Source organism: Vanessa atalanta, chromosome 9, assembly GCF_905147765.1.
Source record: "Vanessa atalanta chromosome 9, ilVanAtal1.2, whole genome shotgun sequence".
Lineage (NCBI taxonomy): Eukaryota > Metazoa > Arthropoda > Insecta > Lepidoptera > Nymphalidae > Vanessa > Vanessa atalanta.
In genome coordinates, this window is record NC_061879.1 from 3630682 (window position 1) to 3636681 (window position 6000).

General features: G+C 32.0%; 1 protein-coding gene across 1 annotated transcript in view; it reads right to left on the minus strand.

The window, feature by feature from the left end:
* The window catches only part of LOC125066357, a 54959-nt gene extending 50955 nt beyond the window's left edge, over positions 1 to 4004 (minus strand). The window contains exon 1 of the mRNA XM_047674414.1: positions 3893 to 4004. The gene's annotated coding sequence lies outside the window, so the exon portion shown is untranslated. The remainder of the gene's footprint in view (positions 1 to 3892) is intronic.
* Positions 4005 to 6000: the final 1996 nt, after the last annotated feature.

Here is a 6000-nt window from a genome sequence, read left to right on the forward strand (position 1 = left end):
AAAGTAAGTAAATTTATCATATAAATGTTTAATAAAAGTAACTAAAATGATTAACACTTCATATAGACATTTTAAGAATTTTAAGGAGATAACAATTTTCTTTTCAATTTACACAGTAACAACTTATAAGTTTTATATATGTTGACTGTTCAGAAAAAAGCATAAAATAAAATTTCTTTTCTTCTTACAAAAAATAAATGTACCATTTCACTGGATTCAAGAAGAATACGTTTTCACCTTAAATTTGTTTTATCGTCAGAACCAATAGAGAGTACGAACAGTCTTTAATTAAGATTCATTTAAGACAAGATTATTGCACCATAACAATCTCTCATAAGTAGGTTTTAGGTTTTAGATTCAGCTGACAGGTAGCCTGATCCCATCAATTTTCTCATATCTTAACTTTAACTCGAAATCTTCACCCGACGATGGTGCGACATCTGGATCTACCCTTGGCTACGCGCAAGGTATTGTCGACGTTTGTGTTGCGTGTGGTTCTACACTGGGGTGGTTGTAGACACCTTCCCCTCTTATTGCACCCATTGTTAATCACATAATATAAGTTACGATTAAACAGAGAAATGTTGTCAGATCTCTTGGCAGTGCTCCACGAGATCATTAATTGTACAAGAATTATTTGCAATTATTCAAATGTAAATATTTTATAAATATCATATTCTTATAGCATTTTTAATCACTGCCTTTATATAAAGTAAATAAATAATGCATCGAACACCTTATTACTATGAACGCCTTATTAAAGAAAATCATGTACACATAATACTATTAGGTTAGAGTTTATAACATGTTGGTCTTTATATACGAGAGGACGAAGATATATAAGAAATCCGTTTAAAAAAAGAACATACCACTTTACAACTTGCTTTAGGAAATCGCATTTAGCTAGTTAAAACAAAATTCAATTATTTAGGCGAAGGGCACAAAAAAAAGCTATTACAAAAATGCTAATCTAAACAAAACAGTGAGTAAGGAGGAAATGTTTCATCAGACCATCGGGATTAGAATAAATAAACAAGAGATTTCTTTTGTTTGTTTTGTTACTGTAATTGCTTCCATAGATTGGGCACGGGGAACAAATTCGGTTAAAACAATCGAATCCAATTGATTGGACTTTTGCAACGTTAATCAACTGCAACCAATTACTGATAAGAGCACTTTCCGCTCAATTAAATACATTATAAATACACCTATTTACTTCTCGAATGAAACTTATTATAACATTCAGCTTTTGATAACGTAAATGTATAAATTTATTTGCTTTCAGGATTATATGATTAATATTAAAACAAGTGTTAGGCTAAGCAAGTCACCGTGTTAACAGTCACGACCTAAATAAACATATAAAAAAAATTGTAATCCTCTTTAAAATAAATTGTAATAATTACACGACATGACCCCGAGTGTGTATTGTACGTTGATGTCACTACGTCAGAAAACTTCACGCAAGTACCGACATTAACTGCACAAAGTTTTAACTTTTAACACTAACATTAATCCTTTAACCCTAACTAATAACGTAAATATAAATATTAAATTAAAAAACTGGCCCCAATAGCCAAGTTGTAAAATCAAGTGAATCTTAATCGAAATTCGAAAGCCAGTCCAAATCATTATATTGAATGTAGAGTGTAGCAACTGCTTTTTAAAAATTCGAAATTCAAAAACTGTCTAACGCGGAATATTTGTATTCATTATTTGAATATAAATAATTTTCTTAATGTAAATTGTTTTTCTGTAACATCACGTGATAGTTACTGAAACGATTTTGATAAAATTTTAACACATAAAAACCTTATGATTAGTTTTCAATATTGATACATATTTTATACTACTACAATGACGGGAACCAGTCATAAAACAATGAAACGATTTATGAAAACTGCCAGTTGGTACGTAATGAAAGATCCGCTATAAACCTAATAGCAAATTGCTAAGTCAAGCCGGTGCAAGTATTACTGAGTTACATTTCTGAAATTTGTGTTTATAATTCACGTGTTCGTCGTAAAAGAAAACATCTTCACAGAAATCTACATATGTCCCGTGAAGTTTCCTTACATCCACTAACCCACATCGTAGCAGCTTGGTGTAATAAACTCCAAACCTAATAGTAGTAGTTTTCCTAGCACAGACCTATTAGTCTTATTATAGTCGTGAAGAAATCCTTTGAGCTTCACGTTTTAGTCTTGCTTAACCCTCAATTTGTATATAGCAAGTACTAAACGTGCTTACATTACCCAAGCATTTGTTCAAGAAGATGGTAACTTGCGGTTAAAATTATTATGACTGCCGTGCTATTCCGTAAGTCACGTGATATTTTATTCTTGAAATGTTAGAATTCAGCTCAGAGTGTTACGCTATTTTGATTCGTATATCCTTCAAATGCTATAATTGTAAAGGCTAAAGTCGCAAATCGCTTTCTAACATAGTTTTGTACATGTATCACGATGGTTCTGCGACCAGTTTCGAGTCCGACATTTTTTTATGATATAGGTTGACGGCCTAGCAAATGCTGGTGAGTGGTCACCACCGCCCATAAACAATGGCTCTGTAAGAAAAATTAACCATCCCTTACATCTATATGAAATAACTGTTACATTTAATTTTATAAAGATTCAATAAAATATTAGTCACAACATTCACAATACACATTCAAATAAATATAAATCTTGAAACGCCCTATTGATTGACAATTTGATAATATGTCGTATTACTAACACTACTCCACTAATTACTATTTCAAAATAGGGATCAAAGGATTAAAAGCGGGAGTCTAATCAACTCGAAAGCGAATCCAAATCATTATATTGAATGTACAGTGTAGCAACTGCTTTTTAAAAATTCGAAATTCAAAAACTATTCAATGAGTAATATTTGTATTCATTATTTGAATATAAATTATTTTTCTAATGTAAATCGTTTTGCTGTAACATCTCGTGATAGTTACTGAAACGATTTTGATAAAATTTTAAGCCATAAAAACCTTATGATTAGTTTTCAATATTGATACATATTTTATACTACTACAATGACGGGAACCAGTCATAAAACAATTTATGGAAACTACCCAGTTGGTAAGTAATGAAAGCTCCGTTATAAACCTAATAGCAAACGAGGCCACAGGCATCAGCTAGTAAATTATAAACGAAAATAAATGTTCAAAATGACATGAAAGCCACATGTATATTAAAACATTGAAGTTCGCTTATGTGACGCAGTCGTTTAATACTAGTCGCTGCAAAATAAATAATCAACTTTTACAACGGTTGCTTTACAACGAACAAATTGTTTTTTTAGCATGGTAACTGGCAATTGAACATATAATTCAACAATAAATCAAAACGTACAATATATATATACATAGATAATTATAACTACAAATTACTATTATCTTTGCATCATTTCCCAAAACTAATTAGCGTTTACTTTCTGAAAATTTAATCTTAAAGCTATATTGAATTCATAATAAAACAAAATACTTTATATACATTAGAATATAGGAAAAAGAAGAATCGAAAATTTGACAAACAACTATTACACATTTTTACCGTTACAAATAATTATAATTCCTATTACAAGAAGTCTCATTGCTTTAGTTCCTCAGTTCTGTAGACGTGAGTAAAAAACAACTATTCTAGCCGATAAATATTTAACGTATATGCCTTAATTCTATCAAAGCCACGACCTTATAACGTTGTTATACAAAATGCAAAGTAACATGCAAATTTTATCACTTACATACACGCAAGGAAGTCTTTGAATCGCGAGTACATACACGCTCCACATAAAACGCTGAAGACGCATTTAACAAGTATAAACTAACAATATGAAATGTATGAAATTTTATTTGAATACCATCGAAAGCAGTTCTTACCTTATTAAATGTTGTGCTCGTATTAAACCACCCCAACATCATTTCCGCCGTACTCAACTCAAGTTATTTGATTCACAAATCTATTAATTCACTTTAAAAATCACACGATGACACGAAATATTTCTTTTTTTGTCTTATTATTTTATTTATATTTATTACACAACTTAGCACTTAAAACTTGTAATTAAAAACAATTTTATATGTAGAACGATGTTACACAGTTAATATAACACGTCTGCACGATACGTCGTTCACTTGCCGCTGCCTCCGTGGACTGAATATCCGCCCGCCCAAAAGCCACGACTAACGCCGAAGGCAGTCGAACTTATCCGAGTAAAGGCGATTCTATGTAAGCCACTCGATGAAGTGGTAAGTTTTTACGAGTAGCAGTTTGTGAGCACGATGCGGACAAATATGAAAAGATTCTTTGACACCTGTTCCCTTTGACTTTTCAATTGGTATTGATTTTATGCCTCGGAAAAATAATAATAATTATGAGATGTTCAATTAAAAAAATGTTTTTGGAAGATTATACAACAATGTCATTATTAACGGTTATATGGCGCATTTGAATGTATAATTGAACTATAATCTCTACGCGGCTTAAAAGCTGCAACTTACTATAAACATTATAAGAAAAATTTAAGAACTTAGTTTTAATTAACTAGTTTGTTTTACTTGTACTAGAACGATACAAATATTTTTTCAATAACTCGATAACTAATAACTTTCTTCGATCTAGCTACCTGATAAGGCTACAGGTCTCGGCGTCTTAGGTTTAAGTTATTTTAAGCATGGCTATTAAACATTTAAAGTTCATACCAAAAATCATTGACAAATTGCACAATGCGAGATTATTTTAACTATAAAAAACGTGGACTTAGTATTGGTTGATTTCTAGGCAAGATAAATTGAATTGTACTTTATTGACATACTCTTTTAATAAAGTGCAATTTTTATTTATTCTATGTGGAATCTACTTTCCGAAGCGGTAGCTTTATCATTATATATACATTTACTTGGTGGTAGGGCTTTGTGCTAGCCCGCCTGGGTAGGTAACCCACTCATCAGATATTCTACCGCTACACAGCAGTACCTAGAATTGTTTTGTTCCGGTTTGAAGGGTGAGTGAGCCAGTGTAACAGGCACAAGGGACATAACATCTTAGTTCCCAAGGTTGGTGGTCATTGGCGGTGTGAGGAATGGTTAATATTTCTTACAGCGCCATTGTCTATGGGCGGTGGTGACCTCTTAACCTTAACACACCCATCAGGTGGCCTATTTGCTCGTCCGCCTACCTATGTCATAAAAAAACCATTTAATTCAACATTGTAACATGACAAATCAAAATTGCTTTTATGAGTCCACTTGAATAAAGAATATTTTAATTTGATATCGAATCTCGAATAATACCAATAAAATTTATCGACTTCTTTCTGGTCAGAAATTCGTAGCAGCAACCCGGAGTTAGAAAGTTGGTAGCGTTACATTCTCGTATCTCGGAAAGCAAGTAAATCCGTTGATCCTGAGCCTGATCTCTCTTTGGCCGTGTTGAAATACCATACCATCTGATTATGAGAGTGTACGAGCTCACCAAGGTATATCATATTATAGGACCGACCTTAAAATATCTCCATCGCCGTTGATAATTGTTTGTAAATGAGCGTCATGACCGTAATAATAATAATACAATAAGTAATATAAAATATTTTCAAATATATCCTATGCATTTTTAGGACAGATATCGCCAGCTTGCATTGAGACTACTCAGTTCCGCTTGACTTTGATAGTACGACCTAACGTCTTATAAAAACTTTCGAAGCAAGTTTCGTTTTGATGTTCTTCACTGGGAACGAAATGAAATGTTAATTTCTCTTTAAGTCCATTATATTATCTGAAATGTACTTTCCCACGATTGAAACCGCAATCTTTTTATTAAGAAAATAGCAAATTAACCTCTTATCCATCTTATTATGGTTTTTATATATTGATTATTTTCGTGGTAATTATGTGGACAACCAGTTCTGTTGTTATCATCGTCCTTATTTTTTTAATTTTATAATTATATAGGTAGGCTAACAAATGGATCACCAAATGGTAAGTGGACA